This window comes from Dreissena polymorpha, chromosome 7 (assembly GCF_020536995.1).
Source record: "Dreissena polymorpha isolate Duluth1 chromosome 7, UMN_Dpol_1.0, whole genome shotgun sequence".
Classification (NCBI taxonomy): Eukaryota; Metazoa; Mollusca; class Bivalvia; order Myida; family Dreissenidae; genus Dreissena; species Dreissena polymorpha.
This window is the reverse complement of record NC_068361.1, coordinates 64,340,774-64,363,330: the sequence shown is the minus strand read 5'-3', so window position 1 is coordinate 64,363,330 and position 22,557 is coordinate 64,340,774. Positions and strand designations below refer to the sequence as shown.

The 22,557-nt window shown below is 33.5% G+C and overlaps 1 pseudogene; it reads left to right on the top strand.

Moving 5' to 3' along the window:
- Positions 1-22,557, top strand: part of LOC127839779 (dopamine beta-hydroxylase-like) — a 43,895-nt pseudogene that overhangs the window by 12,386 nt on the left and 8,952 nt on the right.

The following is a 22,557-nucleotide window of genomic DNA, read 5'->3' as shown; positions in this document are numbered from 1 at the left end:
TCGCTCACCTGAGATTCAAAGGAACTGACCTGTTCTGTGCAGCCCAAGATGTCATTAGAACAAAATGTTCTTACTAACTTTCATGACTAGTAAACACCCTGGCAGCCATGTTTTTTAACAGACCAGAACCATTTTCATACACATCCAAGATATCATTTAAGCAAATATTCTGACAAATGTTCATGAAGATTCAAGAAGCCATATAAGAAAAAAAACGCCGGCCCCCTGGTAACCATGTTTTTCAAGCAACTGGAACCATTTTCGAACTTGTCCAAAATATCATTGGGACAAATCTTCTGACAAGGTTTCATGATGATTGGACAATACATATGGCTTTTAGAGTGTTAACAATGTTTTACTACACCTATATAAGGAAAAATGCCCCGCCCCCTTGGCGGCCATGTTTTTCAACCAACCGGAACCATATTCAAACTAATCCAAGATATAATTGGTACAAATCTTGTGACCAAGTTTCATGGTGATCGGAAAATAAATGTGGCCTCTAGAGTGTTAATAAGGTTTTACTTAGCAATTATTTATGGCCATATTAGGAAAAATGCCACGCCCCCTAGTGGCCATGTTTTAAAAGCAACCAAAACCATTTTCGAACTCATCCAAGATATCATTGGGACAAATCTTCTGATCAAGTTTCATGAAGATCTGAAAAAAAATATTGCCTCTAGAGTATTAACAAGAATTCACTTTAGCCATATATAGCCATTTATGGAAAAATCTTTTCAGCCATGTTTTTCAAGAAACCGTTACCATTTTCGAACTCATCCAAGATGTCATTGAGACCAATCCTCTGACCAAATTTCATGAAGATTGGAAATAAATGTGGCCTCTAGAGTGTTAACAAGGTTTAGTAAAGCCATATGTAGCCATATAGGGAAAAATGCCCCGCCCCCTTGTGGCCATGTTTTTCAAGCAATCGAAACTATTTTCGAACTCATCCAAGATATTATTAGGATAAATCTTCTGACCTAGTTTCATGAAGATCGGACAATAAATGTGGCCTCAAGAGTGTTAACAAGATTTTACTATAGCCATATAAGGAAAATGCCCCGCCCCTTGGCAGCCATGTCTTTCAAGCAAACATAACCATTTTCGAACTCATCCAAGATATTATTGAGACCAATTTTCTTGCCAAATTTCATGACGATCGGACAATAAATGTGGCCTCTACAATGTACAAGAGCACCGCATAACGGGTACCACGCTCGGCTGCGTTAGCAGTTTTGAATAAATGAAAGCTTGTCAGAATTTTTTTTTAGAGGTCAGAGTTACCTTGACCTTTGACCTAGTGGCGCAAAAATGGGTGTGGCATGTAGAACTCATCAAGGAGCAGCTACATATGAATTTTCAAAGTTGTAGGTTGAAGCACTTTGATTTTAAAATGAAATAAAACTGGAGCATGTTGAAAAGACACTTACTATAGGCCTCTACAAAGCAAATAAATTGCAACAAAATGGCTGGAAATTAGGTTTTCTGTCACGAACAAGAACTATAAAGTTGCTGTTCACATAAGGTTTCCTATTCTTCTCCAGATGGTATCCATGTTTTCCCAACATGGTCATTAAAAACTCAAATTTCTCCACAAGAAATAGTTTTCTGGAGAAACCCTGCTGAGAGGTTATGGCAGACATGTGTAAGTTTGTATAAATCCTTTAATTATTGTAGTGGCTTGCAAATTCAAGCAGTTTTGTTCTCCCCTAAATGCCTGAACATGGCCCGTTTTGCCAGATCTTCTACTTCAGGGAGCCACATTTCGCTCAATTTTAAGAAAATTTGTCAGGATTTTTTCTACATGTAGGCCAATACCTTTGTTATCAATGTTAATACACAGTTGTTTCAAAATGGACTTTGAACTTTTTTATTTTTTCCCATTTACTTGCCCTATGTAAGTTCACGCTAATATACACAACGCGTCTCGAATGGAATTACGCTTCTCACAAGGTATCGGGTTTCCTGGGTAGAAAATGTTTAGGTTTTAGCACGACGCGGACGGCGGACGACGAGCTGGCTATGACAATACCTCGGGTTTCTCCGAAAACAGCCGAGCTAAAAATAGGCAAATGTTGACGCCGCACAACGCACGACTGACAAAAGGCGATCACAAAAGCTCATCATGAGCACATTGTGCTCAGGTGAGCTAAAAATGGGCAACATAATTGGTTAAAGGGATGGTTAATCATTTGGCTTTTACAAACGATGACCATATATACATGTTCGTCCCCATGTTATCAATACTGGATAAAAGCCTCTATCATGCATCAATTAAGTACGTATTTGTCTGATTAATCATTGGTACCTAATTATAAACGTTGCATAACAAATAAAACATAACTCGCTTTCAAAAGTTATGTTTGATATATCTACATATTTTTACCGTTATTAAATGTAGCTCTGATTGTCGAGTGTTGCGCACTAGACTTATTAAATTAAAGTGATGTTCTACGTCTGATCTGGTCCATGTATTACTTCATAACTACTTTAAAATCTAACCACCGTATTAAGAAAATGAAATGCTTTCATTTCTTAGTTTTTATGTTTTTTAACAAGACAGTTACAATGTAGTTCCCTTAGCGATATAGTCCAATATTGGCCCATTCCTTTGACCACTGACCAAAACAAACTGTACAGAATGGGTTTATAGTGGATAAAGGGTAAAGCCTCTGCAGTAACCAAATAAAAAATAAATGTGTATTTATACAATAAATTACATCTGTGAAAATATCAATCAGGGAAGCAGTTGAAAGTTGTTACGAATGTGTAAGCTTATTTCGGTAAACGAAAAATATATAACTTGCAAGCAGAAATATATTATGAGAAACATTCGATGACGTATGTAAGAACTACCGGTAATCCAAATCAGTATAATCTATAATAATTATAAGTATTTTATTTGTATATTTACCATTTATATTATTAAACGTTATGTATATATATACATTTGGAGACGTTGTTTTCTTACATTCATTTTCCTATTATATAAAATTTTATTGGACAAAAAAAGTTTTCAAGTATGGACTACAAAAGAAGTTTTACTTTTCGGGAACCTTTCGATTGGTAAAAATCGCGTAGTAAGATGATCAATATACAGACATATTTTTCTACTTTTTTATTCCATTAGTGCATTTTATTTTATTTACAATCATGGTATTTGTGCCTTCTGAAAATATGAGTAAAACAAGAGCACCGCATTACGGGTGCCAACGCTCGGCTGCGTGTGCATTTTTTAATAAATCAAAGCTTGTCAGAATATTGTTTTAGAGGTCACAGTGACCTTGACCTTTGACTTAGTGACCCAAAAATGGAAGTGGCATGTAGAACTAATGTGCAGCTACATTTGAAATTTCAAAGTTGTAGGTGGAAGCACTTTGATTTTAGAGCCACAACCTTGACAAAATGTTAAGGTTTTAGCACGACGCGGACGGCGGACGACACGACGACGGACACGACGACGGACACGACGAGCTGGCTATGACAATACCTCAGGTTTTCTCTTGACATGTCAATTGCCTAAAGTTGAAAGGCCTGGTAAAGCAAATAAAATAGCAATATATTGAGGTTGAGGTAATCCATTTTTAAACATCATGTTAACAACCCTAAGATTGATTCGTAAAAAAAGATCAATAGCTGTGGTCAAAAGAGTGTCCTCAATGTACATTTGCAAAACAAACAATATAATAAAAAGGCAAAGGCGACCTCAATATGAGCTAGACAACAATATGTTAATTTTTTGGTCAGCTATTCTGATTTTGGTTTTACCATGGATTGTCTGACTTGTTCGCCGTGTAATAATGTCCAAACAGTATTGCTTATATATCATCAATTACGTTGAAATATGTAAATGAAATTTCACAACAAAGCAATTATCATTGGTGGCCACATAAATACTCTTACTTGAAATCTTTCTCTAATAATCAAACTTTTTTAACCAAGTCTTTTTAGAAAGATTTCCGAAACTCAAACTCGCACTTTTCGTGATAATGTATTTGGCTAATGTGAGGAATCGACTGCTCTTAAACACGTTTTAACCTTAAAAAATTTGTATTGACCGTTCCTAGGCAGTGACCCATGTCTTCATTAATTAATAGTTAATGTTCTTCATTACCAGGTGTGGATAAACACAGGAATTTATCTCCTGCATGAGTTTGCAAGTATGAAATCTTCAGGAGTTAAGACACACCTTCGCGTTGGACCAATGAAATCACTCGTGTGTTTAAAATGTCGGCCAGTTGAAATGCATGTAGACTAAGTCTTCAAACGGCGCTGGGCAGTTAGATTTGATGCATAATGTAACGGCAATAACGGTAAGAATGTTTTTCACTAGCCTAGGAATGGAATGGCTTGGTTGATAAACCAGTTTTGTAAGAACAAACGGAATTATCTTTATCGGACTGCCATGTCCATGATATGTAGACATATTTGATTATGAACGTTTCTAATAGCACATTATTATCTGGTTACAGTTTTAACTGAACTCCCATATATAGACCAGCGAATCTACTATAATTACTATGAACGCGTTCTTCTTGATATATCTTTTTTAAACCTGCTGTTAATAAAGCGTTACACTATTTGTCTCGTTTAACGGTATCCCTCTAGCTGAGCATCAATCTCAAATATACATTTATGTTAGAGTAATATGGATTGCAAATTAAAATAATTAACAAATATTGATTCAACAATGCGAACCATTTTTTAACGTCGCACTTTAACATCACTAAATACATCGTATTGATATATTGATCCCACTGAGAAAAAAGTATCGGTTTTCTTAAGACACAGTAAAGTAAGGGTCTTTTTGGAGCATATTTCACAGACATGTACTATAAATAATAGAATAATGGCATTATAATAGTATATTAAATTTCAATTATTAGGCTTGATAGACCACAAAGGGACAGATAATTGGGATTGTTGAGATAGCAATACTATTTATTAAAAATAAGACATGTTTATTCACCTAACTTAATTTGGTCATTGAACTTAAATTCCCATCGAAATATCTTATTAAAAAGTTGTATGTATGATAACACGTGATTACCAAGGTCAAAATCAAGGTCAATAGAAATGTGATTAAATTCCATTGTGAAAACACGTATGAGGTTTTCAACAACTGTAAAGAAACTTTTTTTTATTGAAAACAAGCATGCTGTTATTACGTGTTTAATGGTGTTCTGGTTGGAAACCATGGTAACCAGATAAGCTGGTGAAATCATTAATCTATTAAGACACATAAAATATGCTTGTATTGTTTGGAAATGTACCCATTGCTGCGAATGATATTAGACATTAACAGAGCAAATAAATGGCCTTTTATAACTAATGTAAACCAAGAAAATGCATTTATGTAAAACGGACATCGCATGGTTTTTAAAAAATACATTTCAATATTTACATGAACATTTTATGAACTGATCTTTATATTGTCCTTTACCTTCAGTTGCCATTTTCGATTTATGCAGTAGTCTTATTCAACAAACAGGCAACGTCCTTGATGTGAATTCTGTATACATGTAGCTTCTATCATAAGAGATCCCATATTAAACTATAGTTAACAATGGCCTGCGGCCATCTTGGTTTTCAACTTAGATTTGACCCCTCGATATGTCGCTTGGGGATCTGGCTTTCACAATTAATCATTATCACGTACTAAAACTATCAGTTTATCAACAGGATCCGTTCTATAATAAAAAGTGATCTGTTCCAAACAGACATTCACTGTAAGAAGTGCGCCATTAAAATGATATCCGTTTTAGAAATGAATTAAGTCAGTTTTCATTGTGTAAAGTGCGCGCGCCAATTAGGAGAGGAAAGGCTATTTATAATATTAAATGGGAAACCAGATTTTAAGGTAAATCATTTATTTACTAAATAAGTTATTATTTATTTCGAAAATTCCAAAATATTTACAATACAACATTTATTATTATTTAGTATGTGTTATTTTAATATACACTTAATATAACATTAAACTAAGCAAACACACATAAAGAAACTGTTCTATAAAGGAATAGTTACCTTGCGTATTTGCAAATCTTTCCTTACACTATACTCTAGTCGAAATAAAGACTGCCCGATCTTAAAAACAAAACAATATATACACATGGCTCTTTTAAACGTTTTTTCGACAACTCCATTCAATGGCATATCGACAAGTATTGATTTTTAAATATGAATAATACATTTGCACAACGTTTTATTAAAGGATTGCTTCTCATAAAGGTCACGCTTTAAAATAAACTTGTTAAAATATTGCGTGGTGTTTGTCACGGAAAGCTGGATAATATGAGTTGTAGTTGTGTTTAAATCGCTATGAATAAAATGTACATTAGGTTTTGTCTTCTGTTGGTTAAGGGTATCGAGAGAATAGCATTGTTTATATTTTCCTTTAAGCTTTAATCAATAGATTATTATTTGAATGTAGTATATCTGTGTGAAAAGAAGAAACATTCCGTTCTTTAACTAGTGTTTATATAAACTTCAATATGCCTCTTTGAGTATGTAAAATGACACGGTAATACAGTGTTCAACGATACCGTGAATAGACGCCTTTATGAATGGCTGATCAACCGATTAAATCTAAATGGTATTGTATATCTGAAATCGCGAGACGGTCAGGTTGCCAGTAATGTCTGCTTTTAACTAATGTATACAAACTGCGTTTTACCGATACATTATTGCACATTAAAAGTAACAAGTTACCTTGATGCATTTACCTTTTTAAAAGAAGCATAAATCTTTATTGTATTTAAATAATCATTTTTTATCATGTTTAAATAGTTTCATTTAAATTGCATACGTATTTGATGAATGCAGTATTTAAAAACGTAATAGAATAATGTGCACACTTTGAATACGTAAATATATAATTAATTAACAAACTCATGGTCGCGTTATTAACATGCATATTTATTTAGTTCGCATATTGCCTAGATGCTAAAGTTCAATGGAGAAGTGGTATCCATATAATTTAAGTTTCCGTACACATAATTTTGAAATATTCTGGTGTTTCGTATTTTATTTTCGTACTTATTCGTATCTGCCAATTTGCAGGTTTTACAAAGTGTGTATCACTTTGAACTACACCTTTATAAGTCAAACCAACATTTGTCTGACCACACCAGGGTATCACCTGTTTGAAAGGTAAAAAAGTATATTAATAAAGTAGACAGTGCAAACCTTTGAGTGCGCGCGTGGTATCAGAAAATCCATATACTTGCAATTTGAACCTTTTTACACAAAGCTGTGATCGGCGGACCGCTAGAAGAAGACATTACATTGAAATTTCTTCACGGTGAAGCATTATCTCTTGGCCACAAATCAAACATGAAGTGTTTGTCTTCCATTGGTTTTATTGTTCAAATTTATGGTTAAATAGAATGATGATATGATCTTGAAATAAACTATTAACTTTAAAACTATGACATGATGTTCACAATGATTGCAAAGAAGACACCTCAAGTTTGTTTCTGACTAGTATGCCTTTTAATATTCATCTAAATTTTATTAAATAGAATCGTAGGTCAAAAATGATAATATGCATGTTGACGGAATTACTTAACATTATGATATATTTACTGCTCTAATCGATTTCTAATATTTAATATAGATAGCTCTCTTTGAATTATAGAGCGACTTGCACAACTTTTAGAACGCTTCTTAATACTAGTATACAAAAAGACAAAATTCAGTTGCAAAATGATCCGAGAAAGCGTATCACAGCATTCAGTCATTTATGTTTTGCAAGAACCATTGCCAAACAATCAGTCATAAAACAAAATGAACTAAAGAAGACAACAAATACACAGCAGTAATATAACTATTAATAAAACTGTGGATATCGCTTTGGATCAGTCAACTCAAATCATTGGTCGTTTAACCCGTTTTTTCGGGAGCTCCAAACTTGACCCATCGTTAATCATACTCGTGGAAGTATATATAAGAAATCATTATCATAGCATCATAATTAAAATACAAAATGTTTAAAACTGACAATCCGACAAAACTTATGAGATCTTGTCAGACAATGCGCTTTAAAGCCTTGCACGTTCACTGTTGTTTTATATGTATACAGTAAGACGCGAACTGGAAGTTGGAAGAGAGTCCAGTTAATAAAAGAATTTGTGTAAAATGTAACATATTGTGGGTGACTTCTCCCATATCGTGCAGGAGTGTTTGTGGGTATGAAGACATTCGCCAGCAAATCAAGACAAATAAACCGCAAATAACAAAAAAGAAAAAAATTATATACGTCAATTATGATATTTGTCGCGCGCTATGTCATTCTAGCGGGTATATTTGTAGTTCTGGTGTGTCGTTTTGACGACTGTCAAACCCGCAAGCACGTCATCAAGTTAGAGAGAAAGACAGATATACTTGTCTCAACAACAAAAAATCGCGCAAATGTGAAACTATGATACTTTTCGCCAATTTGTCGTTCTGATCGGTATATCTATCTTTCTTGCATTTTCCGTGTAAGCTACGTTCAGATCCGCCAACGCGCCAACACGCCAAAAGTGGGGCAAATACGACAATTTTGACATGTGTCGGACGTTTTGTCATACTAGTGTTTTCTCTTATTGGCGACCTGCCGTCTAACGTACACGCCAGAATGATATGGCAGCTATCAGCCACCACATTCACAATCACTGAAATTGTCTACCTTTGAAAGCCAAAGAAACAGTCAATTACAAATATTACCTTACAAACACACATGAGTGTATTTTCGTTGCGAGGGATATCGTTACGTGAGTGTTTACATGTCTGAATTCACAATTGATGGTCAGAGGCCCGTAGTGTTACAAACTAAATACGTAAGCAATTGGATAATACATATAATAAGTCTTAATATTAAGGAGGTGTTTTTAACATTCAATGCATGCCTTAAAACATAAATATTATTTATATGTCCAAGCCGTTCTTGCTTACATTTGTCAATATTACTACAATTTGAATTCACATGTACAAGCATGATTGTTATAGATTTTAAAACAAATAGGAATATTCCATTTCAGTGACAATTTTTAATACCCGCAACCCAATTATAGTATCCTTAGTTGTAATCATCGACTGCTAAGTATACAGTTTGTATAATAATGTTGTTACTGTTAATGATGTCAAACAAACAATTAACCACACTTACATACCTATTTGAACTTAAAAATCTTTTCACAGATTTTGGCATGTTTTGAAGTTTGTACAAAAATAACACAGTTTAAAAAAGGGGAAAAAGTAAACCTCATCTGGGCTCGAACAACTGACCCCTGGAGTCCTGAAGTAAAAGTCTACCGCTTAGACCCCTCACACAATGAGGGATGTATTTTATACTTTATATAAGCAATCCCCGTAGTTTCACAAAATATAACGACAACAACACAACTCCCCCAAATTATTCAATCGTTTCGCGTTGCAACGCTTTATAATTTTCAGGTTTTTAAATCGTCAAAAGATGCGTATAATGGATATTTAAGAGCATAGTAAATGTTCAGTATTACTGTTTCCTCACAAATAGCATAACTAAAACGAAACTTTGCGAATTTGAAACAGCTTTTTTTAAATTTTGTCAATTTACCAAAGCGTGAAAAGATCCCTTTAACGGTATTTACCTTACGCTGTATATATAGTAGCGTTACATGTGTTTATCTTTTACATTTAGCAACCTTTTGAAAAAAGAAAGATTATGGTTGTTCTCGATCATTTTCGGTTTATCTAATACCCTTTTTCTTTTTGAGACATAGCATAACATAGAGCCAACAAAAGAATCGAACAATTGACAATCTAATTTAGGCTTAAGATAAATATTTCTTTAAAAACGTGTATAGTTAAACACAGGGCAATATAATATGAATTATTGTGTAAACAACTGCCGGGGACCGTTTCAATAAACATCGTAGAACACATTTACGATGCGATACATTTTTCGAAGATACATAATTTCTGAAGTCCATATCATATGATTATAAATTTTCAGTTCTTAATTAATTACATTGGCATCTCAAATATATTTGACGAACATGGCGAGCTAGTTCGTCTACTTATTAAGATTACAACAATCTCTAGTAAGTTAAAATTGTCGTACGATCGTTTATGAAACGGCCCCTGATCCGCAACATTCCAAATTGTAGTTGTGCAGTTATCAAAAACTTGGTAAATTAACATTTTACACAAACAATAAAACTCCGACAATATCATTTAAAATATGCAGTTTTGAAATAATTCCTCAACGAAATTGATCTCGTTATTCACTTTTACATTTATATTTAACATCAGTGAATACCTCATAACTGGGTTAAAAATTGTAACAATATAATTTAAAATGTAACGGGGCATGATCACTCCATTCTTTAATTCACCGACAGTAAAGTTTGCTAACGATTGCAAATTGAGTTAATTCGGTGAACAGTTAATCAATAACAGAGGTATCGTTATTTGAAACAAAATGTATGTTTACAGCTATCGCCTATTCTACCGTTGATAATATGGAAAGAAGTTGACTTAAATAAATCAAGCAGTTTAATCCAGTGTATAGTATGAGTCATGAACAATAAATTCACAGTTATAACTAGTTCTGCATTACAGATCACCTGTGCTTAAAACACTACCATATTCAGGCGCATACGTTATGCCATTTTCTTAAATATAATAAAAGTCTTCATTAAAAGCTCTTAAACCCTCACAAAACAACGAACATTTCGTACAATATTTGGAAATAATAAAGTTACACATAAGAAATCAATGCTCCTTATAGCAATATCAACAATTTCAACGCTAGATATGGTATAGTACCAAAGATGTAGCTCGATAAAAAAATGATTTTTTATGGGATGGAGGGGGGAACAATATACATGTATTTAACACATGTTCATGTACTAAGTTAGTGTTCGTGTGTCGTATGAATAAGTTTTTATTTTTACTTTAAATGTTCATTATAATGTGAAACCGTTCAACTTTATGTTACTGGATAAATTTTTCAACAAGAAGCCAATATCATCCAAATTTTAAATATGTGTAGCATATGATAACTAAATCCATGAACTCTCTGAGATAATATATATTCAAGTCATCGCGCCCTACGCTATGACCGCGAATCCATCGACGTAAAGGGTGTCGTAGGCAAAGAACGCTCGCCTACTCATTTGCCTCGCCCCGTTCATCGTTGGTATCAGTCATTTTGGTGACGTCTTGTGGGATTTAGAAAACGTTACCCATACTTATCTAGTTGCCCCAAACGCTGGCGACCATCACCCGGTCTTTGAAAAATGTGAATTCGGTCATGGTATTTCGCACTTTGATAGACATAGGAAATCCCAGTGAACGATGTGCCGTCTCAAACTTAATTGAGTCAGCAACATTCGCGATATTAAAGGAAACTTAAAGACTCTGGCGGAGATTATCTTCCTAAAGACGTGCTTTGTGTTGCGATGCACTTTAAAATAAGGTCCACACATGGAACTTGTTACAAGTGCAATTGTGGTGCAAATAAGCATGTTGACAGACATATGCCTGCTATGAGAACCAAGATTGCTTATTGACAGTACATTAAGATTCTTGATCCACTGTTACATCAAGATAATATATTTATCTACTTACATTAATGGATAGGCTTTGTAACACCGATGAAAACATATACTTAAACCCACTGGTACATTTTCGAAAGCCGCACACAATTGGATATTGCGGTTAACATTTAATTCTAACCCTTTAAATGATCTTCGCGAATACCCGCGTTTGATGTAAAACAACGTTTATTAATGAATATCAAATAAATACGCGCATTGTACCCCTATTCATAGCTTGAAATGCTTGAATTAATTGACCTATGTCTTACAGATAAAAACATGATTCCGCAGATATCTGACATAAATGTTGTAGTTTCTGAAATGTATCGATGCTAAATGGAACATGTAATCATATCATATGTAATATATCAACATTTAACGGCTATTTTGTCTTGATATGAATTATTTTTTTGTTTGCTTCTGCTACTACTTACGTTTTCCTTTACATTTTAAAATTTGTGTCGAAGTGTTCTCGGAAACAAAGACAAATATACGATAGTTTTATATAAGAAAATAAAGCTAAATGCATACATTTTTGTAGTATGTGGATAAACAGAACAAACGAAACTATATTTACAACTGGAGTGTTCGCCTCCTCTTTGACGACTGATGTTGACTTTTGCGGTCGCGTGATACCGTTTATTTTATGCCAGTGTCTGTACAGGGTATTAAATTTTGCGTGCATTGTTTGAATGATTCTTTGAGCGCTACGAACACTTAAATGTATAATTGTATTATTTCAGTGCAAGAACAATGTGACCTTTGTACGATGCTGTATTGTTGGTTTTTGTGGAATTATAGTACACATTTCTTTCCAAATAGTCAATTGCAATGGTCCATATGTGCTAAGAGCGAGATAATATGAATTATTAGAGAATCGTTGCACTCGAAACACCAATGTCGTGTCAGCTTTCAACACCTCATCAGATTCGAAGAGAGCGCAGCAGACAAAACAAATTTCAACTCGGTCAGCTATGTTTCAACAACTTAAAACTGCTATACATGTACTTGGCTAGAATAATCACATTTTCTAGCTCCAGATTCCATTTGTAACCTGCAAACTATTTACAAACACTTTCGAATCCCAGAACGCATACGTGCTTACCGTCGAATAAGACTCTTCTCCAAAATTGCTTAAATTGCTGTTGCCTGTTAACAAGTGGATGCTTAATCACTGGCACTGACAGGACGACTGATCGGAGATTCAATAACGCGTCGATTTTGGAAGAAAAGCTCAAATTAATTGTACCATTTGTCATAAGAAGGCGATCACGCGATTTTCATCGGCGAAGAACGGTAACCTTGACAACTGTTTTTCGTCTAGAGCCTTGTTCGGATTTCGGATATTGTCCTAAGCAGATGCCAAATTGCAATTATTTATATAAAATAGGATCGAGCGACGTCAACACGCACTCCAGATTAGGGAACTCATAGAAACACATTTCCTTTATTTCTTGGCTGCAATATGACATACAACTTATGAGTTGCATTGCCAGTTTTTAACGTATTGTAAACAGATACGCATTTATTTTGATTTTGAAAATTTCAGCGGAAAGGTTTATACAAATATGGAAGGGTTGAACAAAAAAATACGGATTTATTGATTGTAATAATAATATTACCGAATTTAGTGTGTTTAATATGTGAAAGTAGCGAACGCTTCCCGTATTGTTTGTTTCTTGACAATAATAGAACAATATATATATCTTGGAATGTGGATTACAAAGACAGCCTAGTATATTTCCGCGTTTGCACGGATATGTCGCAATCACAGTGGTTTGCAATCGGCTTTTCCGACTACGGCGATCTTACAGACGCCGACATGGTTGTGTTTTGGACTGATTCTAGCGGTGTGCACCATTTTCAGGTACCTCGCTTTGTATTATAGCACGTATACCTTTCGCAAAAAAATGTTGTTTCGTACCACCGAAATCTACCCAACCATCGGACGGGTTTGGACACATCCTTTTTGCAATATAACAATTAGTTACTACTTCAATAATTATGTTTCATTACTGAAACACTGCAAATCTCTATACATGATCTTTTATTTATGTATACAAGATTTTTAGTGAATATAATCGAGTACATCAAGGATGATCGAATACACATAGTTTTGCTAAGTACAATGCCGTGAACTCAACATAGAATACCAAAAACATTTAAGGGTCGTCACCAAAACTTAAGGCGAAAAACAAACAACTACGTTCACACCAAACTTGTAGCATGATAGTAAGTACTTAAAATTTTATATTTCTATAAACTATTATAAGCTATAGATTATATTCTTACACAAACATACAGGTAGTTAATGTAACTTAACCAGCCGACCCTAATTTTGTAGTGTCGACCAGAATCTAGCGTTTGTTATTCCAGGTTACTTCGATCATATTATCAAAATTTACTAGTATGTCTGCGATCTTTATTGCCACATATGATCATGTGTGTTACATTAACTTTCAATGACCTAAACAAATATAAAAAGAAATGTTAAATATATAGGGAATAAAAGGTTACTGCCGGATCTTTTTGTAATATATTAGGCAAGGCTTAGAATATAATAACGGCGAGGCATGGGCCTTGTATTTGTAAAATATGTATTTTGCTGTCTGTTTTGTTTGTATCAATAATATATTATATCTCTGTATCAAATTGTTTGTTTTGTTTAATCTGATTTGATTTTACTAACATTGATGATTTTTTTAGTTCATTCCGAGTAATATCACCTACTAACAATTATCGACTGATACAACAACTGTTAAACTGATATACAAATATATTTCAGGAAACGTTATATCAGACAGACATCAATGTATCGGTATGATACGTATTTTGAGGATTTTTATCCATGGTATTGCATATCCTTATTAATGTGGGAAATCATAACAAATAACGAACACAATGTGTCGCCGACATACCTACCCATTTTTGGAGATGTAATTTAAACAAATGACGTTTAACCAAATGACTTTCAGACCTTATTTCCCTCTATTATTTTCATTTTGTTACGAATTATTTGTATAAATAAACTACTAATGACACTGACATATGCACAATGTCACAAGTACGTTTGTATTTTGAATTTAATAACAAAATAAACTCATTGAAAATCACTAGTGATCATTTCAATGACAGTGTCAATGTTTTCACAAAATTAGATAAAAAGTATGTATGTCGAACATTGTACATTTTATTGATGATGTCGGTTTGATTTCTCCACAATTGAAACAAACGATCATTCGGTTGAACAAAAACAACTTAACAACCCATCTAGATCTACTTCTAATCAGTGTAAAAGTTGTTACCACACAGTGACAGTCAATAATGTTCATTAAAATACCATATGAATCATAGATATTGTTTTGCGCAGATTACGTGTTTGCTATTAAATAAATTTTATGTTTACGTGCTAAAGTGGAAGACCTGAAAATTAAGCACATACATTTCGGCATTCGAAAGTGTGCATATGTTACCCAAACACAGAGCACAAGTTTCAGTGCTTTGTAAATAAAATATATTTGATATAGTAGGAAGTACTGAAAGACACTGAAAGACCGTATTAACAACCAACTAATGCTTGTTTTTAAACCTTCAACTAGAACAATAATAAAATGTAAGAAGACAAAGCATATCACGGCTTGCAACATACAGCATTATTTTTTAAAGGAGTCTCTTTGAAAAGCGTATTACATAAACAAAAAGGTTTTTTAAAACGTTTAAATTTTTAAACAGGGGTGGTGAATTGTGGCACTTGCAAACGCTTTTTAGCTCACCTGTGCACAACGTGTTCATAGTGAGCTTTCGTGAACGTCTTTCGTCCGTCGTGCGTCGTCAATAGTCCGTCGTGAATCGTCCGTAATTTTTTAATTTTTGAAATAAATTATATATACCTCTAAACCTCTGGGCAGATTTTAACAACGCTTCACAAGAATGATTCTGGGTGAACCTCTTTCAAAGTTGTTCCATTCGTTCCGGTCCGCTGCATAGGTTGTTCACCAAACCTAAATATTTTTAACCTCAAAACTTTGACAATGTTTTGCCATGAAACCACACGGACAGGGGTTCAATATTTGGCATGTACTATAGTTAATTATTTCTCTATTAAGTTTGTTCAGTTGGGGGCAGGGGATAACATGATCAATAGAGACAAATATAGTAAATACATGTACACAAATCTTCTCTAAAACAACAAGGTTCAGGTGTGTAAAAGAGGTCATAGCGGTCATATATTAAATTGTATTCAATCCATGCTCTGAGTTCAGATTTAACCACGTCCCAAGGATCATATGATCTATCTAAACTTTCATTTTAAATACACTACAAAACTTCTCCTCTGAAAGCACGACGGTCAAAGGTTTTATCTTTGGAGTGTAACATCGTTAAGTGATCATCTGCTTAGTTTGTTAAAATGGTGCGATGCCCCATAATGTATGTTACATGATTTATATTTTTTATAGAACATATCTTTAAAAACTTTCTTTTCTGAAACCACATGCCTCATTTTTTATAATTTTGTACGGTTACATTCAAAAGTGGTCCTGTATAACTTTTGTTGTAATCAAAGCCATGACTGACTATACCCTAACGAGTCGCATTATTTTATACTGTAAATTGTTGTTTTTTTAACTCTACAAACGCACAGTTAAGAGATTTCATATTTGGTGTGCAACATCGTTCAGTTGACCTATTCTATGTTTGTTCGAACCATGTCCCCTGGGTCAAAACAAACCACGCCTCATGCCTTATAAAGACTTTTGTATAATTGTATTTTTCATCTTCGTTGAATTACCAAGACCAAAAGGTGTTATATTTGGCATGTAACATCATACACTGATCTAGTACGTTTGATCAAAAATGAAATTTGGGTCAGAATCGACCTGGGAGTGTGTGGATAGTATTTAATTGCATATTAAATTATATAGCATTATAACTTTAAAACAAACTTCTCTTGAACCACAAAGCACCCATCATTGATGTTTAGTATGCAACCTCAGATTGTAAGTGGCCATCAGCAAATATTATTCAAGTCATGACAAAGGGGTTCAAACAACGCCACATTACACATTACACAGGTAAGCGATCTAAAGTCATCTAATGCCATCTCTACCTATTTATTTACACTATTTAGAACTTAGTATCGCTCTTTTTGTAAATGCCAATTGTCGAAATTGACCGCAATCATGTCACCAGATACACTTTGCACCTAACATATTGTATGTTAAATTGTAAGCAGTCTTGTTGACAACTTGTTTGACTATTATTAACAAACAATATGGTTGATTTAGGCACTGTGCACGTATATTTGTGTTCATTTAACCACGAACATATTTTACTATGTATTCAAAAAATTATAATAAAGTTATGTTACTTTTACACAAAAAATGTCCTACAAGATGTCCACACAGACAAAGTAGGCAGCCTGCACGTGGATGCCCAACAGGATTACACCCTGACACGTGCTCACGCGAGCAGAAACGTGGCGGAAATATTGTTCCATCGGAAGTTTGTCACGTGTGACCCGAACGACTCCCAGTTTGATGTAAATAAATGTCGTTGTGAATGCTATGACTGTAAGAAATAATTATCGATATATCATTGCTAATTGGTAAATCATCAACGAGTTATTTGTCGGCAGGTGAACAAAAGTGAATCAAAATAGTTTGATGCTAATAAGATATATAGGGCTGCAACGCTTTAGCAATGGCTCAATTAACAAAAACTATACCCCATTGGTGTTGGAGGCAGGAAGCATTGCACGTGTCCGTCTGTGTATCCGCACGATTGTAAGACCCAATATTTGTGTTTTAAACTTCTCTTTAGGCACTGGGCGGATATCGCTAAAACGTTAAGCACAAAATCTAAACAAAACAACATAATTTTATCTAGTCGACAGCCCCACTTAAGTTGCAAGTCCTGTAATGATAGGTGTTGTTTTTTCAACATGAAGATACAAATGTATATATACAAGATTAAGATATATTAGCAATTTACTTAAGACTGATGCACTAAACGTCTATCATAATGATGTATAAAATTTCGTCCGTTTACATGTTTAAATAAATATCTTTGTCCAATTTATACCAGGTATTAACATAAATATGCAGCTTTTTGACAGTATGTACCCAGCCATATTATTGTATTGTTGTATGGACTTACACTATTGATTAATACGGGCAAAAGCCCGCGAAGCGGGCGTTGACCGTTCATACATATGGGAATTTAGACATAAAATTACATAAGAATATCACATATGGATACGTCTCAAAAAAATTTGCCACGCGACATATATTTTCGCGATGCTATTTATGACCTTGAACAAATCAAAAACACTATGACAAATGCTAAATCACTTGTAAATACATACCTCAGGAAAAGTTATATCAATGACATCATAATTGTGTAGCGAATCGCACTAAATATTCTCGCATTATTTGTTTTTCTTCGCAACCGTGTCAGAATTAAGTCATTTCTCAATTATCTCCCCTGAATGCTCTTCTTCAGTGGGTATAAGCCGAAGACTGGTTCACTACATATAGTGACAGTCTTTACCAAACAAAATTTACGTGAACATAACCCGTCTTTAATATATTGCCGAATCTCAGATTTCTGTCGAATTTATTTGCTTTGATCTTTTCGATATCTTATTGTTATTATTATCCTGACAAATCACAAACGCTTGTTAAAAAATTGTTTGTTTTAAACCAGGGACCTATACAAACAGTTGTTTGTATAGGTCCCTGTTTAAACATTATAGTTGGCATCTCTATTCTTCCAGTATTCTCGCAGTATTTCAATAACGACACCCTACTGTTTATTTGTCAGAATTGGTGACGCATTTTCCATTCGCTCTCAGAAAGAAGTTTTACGTGTGACCATGAGCAATATTCTGGTAAGTTGTCGTTGTTATCCACCAGAAACACATTTATTCACAAAATTTAAAGATATTCCGATCTAACTTGTTAGTCTTTTAGCTTTAATTTTTAACGTATTTACACCTCGTCTGCTCGCACTTTACGGATACTCCGAAAGGTTACATATCACTATGATTACTTTAGGCCTAAAACCACAAAATCCGATACCGTTGGATTTTCGTACCACAATCTTACGTAAAAAATCTTCCAGATTCGAAATCAACAAAAAACAAGACATTTATAAATGGTCTGCATTATTGATCAAATTTTAAGATATTTGTTGGTTTTCCGTTTTTAGAAGCTGTTCTGCGAAGGCAAGAGCTGGGCATCATACAAGCCATTCTATCCAGCAAAACTGACAGTTTTGGTTTACAGAAATCAACAAAGGAGGGATTCCTGAACTATCAAAATTTCCAAGCTATACACACAGTTATTATCTGTGGTGATTTTTATTGGTTCTGTTGGTTTACTTGGATGGAACATGTGTGAACTTTTATAGAACTTTGAAAAGTCTATATATGTCTATCTATAAACAAAAATCAGCTATGGTATAATAAGATCAGATGTGCAAACAATGTCAAAGGGTTGTTAAATTAACAATTTGAAGGCAATTATGCTGAAAAAATATGAAAGTTCCCATGCAAATTTTGTCTGTATATCGACAAGTGTCTGCCAATAAATGTCAAACTAGTAATACAAAACTTACCACAAGTATGTAAAAGCACTACAGTATGTACCTGTGATCATTTTTAGTAAGATAGTGTAATTCTAAACAGTAGCAAATAGCTTGTTTAGTAAATGCATAATGCAATTTATATGATTTCCGTTCTATTGTGTAATTAATAAATTGGTTGTTACTTGTTAATCCATGATAAATATTTTATGGCTAGTACAAAACCAGCAATGTTAATTTTGTAAAAGGTAATACAATAACAGCACTTTGTTATTTCATATACTAGTACGTACATATTCTTGTACTGTAGGTTGATGACAGTGTTTTAGTATTACTTATTTTGTAACTATTATTTTATGTGCAAATAAATGATGTGAAGTGTTTTGTATCTCCACACAATACCACATACCAATTTATATATGTACTGAGTTATGTGTTATTTGAATGTTTAAGGTAGCGCACCTCTAATGATTTCCCGCGATTCCTTTGAAGGTTGAAGAGCCTACTATTAGGTGCCGTAGCCTAGTGGTTAAGGTGATAAGGTGGTATGTTGCAATTTTTATGCACATTCTTCAATTATTAAAATAAAAACAACGTTATGGCGAAATTGGGTGATTTACTGTTGAAAATACGAACCATGCATGTTGCATTTTTATTTTTATTTCAAAAAGTAAACGGTAAATCTGTCTAGTTCTTGGTATTTTTGCTGTATATGGTGTTTCTATAAAAACTAAGTTTAAAATATGACTTAAATGATACTGTTTTGAATTTTATGACACGTTGTTTTTAACCGACCCAATATTTACTTGGCTGAAATCACTTACATTTCATGGCGCTCTTCCATAGATAAAAATTTGTAAAAAATAAATGTCTGTAAAAGAATACTTATTTCATCTTGTTTAAACTTTAAACACCTTTACAGCATCTGTACACACCAACTGCATGCCCATATTTGGAAATTTGAATGAATTATGGAACTTTTATATACCCCAGGGATGAAAATAAACTGGACAAAAGCCGAGCGTGGGGGTGGTTTTGAAAAAATCCGTATATTTTTTTAAAAAGCATGGAAAGCCTACCTACAAATTTGCATGTAGTTCAGTGAAATGATGCTGATTAAGAAAATAATTAATTAGATTATATTTGGATATGTGCCCATTAGAGGTGCGCTACCTTAAATAAAAAAATATGGATGATATAACATGATGCATTCTAATATTTGCATTCAAATTGTAACTTTAGAGCTAAGTGTAGGCAGTTTAGACTGTGATTTTAGAATTGCTACAAAATGGCTAGTTTTTTAGTGGAGACAAAATTTTAACTTCAACAATAGTTTGCGAAAGAAAATTAGATACCTGCAAGATACCTGTATTTATTAAATATTTTAATTGCGAAACAAGTATGTTGTAATGCTGTTACACATAATTATAAATTGATAATAAATAAGAAGACAATTAGTGGTGTTAACGTTTCCCAACAGTAGAAATCATTCTTCTGATAAAGTCAGTGATATACAGACAAAAGCTCCAGGTACGGCTTTCAATACGTAGTGTGTGTTATTTGACAGTCTAAAACTTATTGGATTAAAAAAAATCCTGTCAAATTTGTCAATCAAAATTGATTTGACACATCACATGATTTTGATTATTTTAAATCAGTGTACTGTATGCTAAATGCAACTGCTTTAGCAAGCTGTCAAGTTTAATTGAGACATTTGATGAAACAAACTGTTTCCTGTGTAGGACCAGTACTTAGTGTCTATATGACGTACCATGACGTTGACTCGCTCCACATGTATAACGACTCGCCCCACATAGTCTAATTTCGATTTTATTGTGTTTTAAGTCGGTAAAAACTGGTGGGGCATTGAAAAAATATCTTAAGATTTGGCAAATTAGAAGTTAAAATGCTTTACTTTAACTTTCACCTTTTTCAGGAACTTTCAACAGAAACTGGAATACTGTATCGCATCTTGCATGATATGTTCAAGATTTCTACACCTGGAATTTTATCAACTCTTGCAATTAATATTATGCGTTACCACAGTAACATAACTATGTTTTTGCGTATATAATATATAACGACTCGCCCCCATCATTTTTATTGTTACATTTTTAGCATCTATGTTAAATGTAAACAGTACAGATGAATAGAAAGAGAACTATATAAGAAAAACTTTTTTTGTGTTGATGGTTTATTAGATACTTATGTACTTATATTCAACAACAACAACTTATAAAAATAGAAAGTTACGCAGTGTGTATAATAATATCAATACATTGAATTAATAAGAAAAGTTTACAAAAGACAGTAATACATCAGTAATCAATATAATTATATCTTAATATTATCAACATTGAATTTATGAAAATGATTTTATTCAAACGTTTTATTCATAACAAATTTAAACACTATTTACATAAACAACAACAGCAACAACAACTTTTTACACAGGTCCGTACATGGCTGAACACAAGTCCAGCAGCTGACTAGTTGAGATGGAACGCTCGTTGTATCTTTTCCACACTCCCCACAGCTTCCCCTTAATATATCTTCGATTGTACGTTTTAGAAGTACTTACCAGTGTTACCACATTTTATGTGAAGCCACCCTTGAACAGTTGTCACATGTCACCGCTCTGGAGTTTTGGTACACCCGTCGTAGACAAAACAAACAAGGAGGCGCAGGCATGGTGTTAGTCGAATTATCAATTTAAAATAATGGTATACTATAATAATGTGTACATCTTTAAATACTAAACTCCACAGTGGCACGTATTACTCAATTAAAGTTATAACCATTAAAGTAATTAAACAAATCGTGGTATTAATTGATTTATCACAAATGGTTTCTTGTTTATTTGAAATCATTGCAAATTTTCCGCGATAATTGTTCACACCTACAAATTAAAAGAACCGCCATTTAATTAGCATTTAATGTTTATTTGAAACCATTGAAAACTTTCCGCGCTAATTGTTCACACCAAAATTTAAAAGAAACGCCATTTGATTAGCATTTTAAAGTAAAGTTTGTGTGAAAAACACAAAAGGACTGATGCGCATTTTATAATATGAAAAAAGATTTTTAAATCGTGCGTTGTGTATTCAGATCAACAGGTAATAAATAGGTAGATTTAAGATTATAATGGTAATTTTAAAATTATAAATAAAAAATTATCTTACAGATGAATTGTGTCCGTAAAATTTCTGCAAAAAATAAATTTCGGCAAAGACCTTTTTTCGTTTTTCTTACCTTTCAATACCCGTATATATGAAAATATCTTTACCACGAAGCAAGGTATTCACGCTTTCGCGATTATGACACGTGTATTGTTGATTGTCATCACCCGCCCGCGGTAATGTACCTGTCAATTATGTTGTTAATTCATCGGTCTCCTTTATAA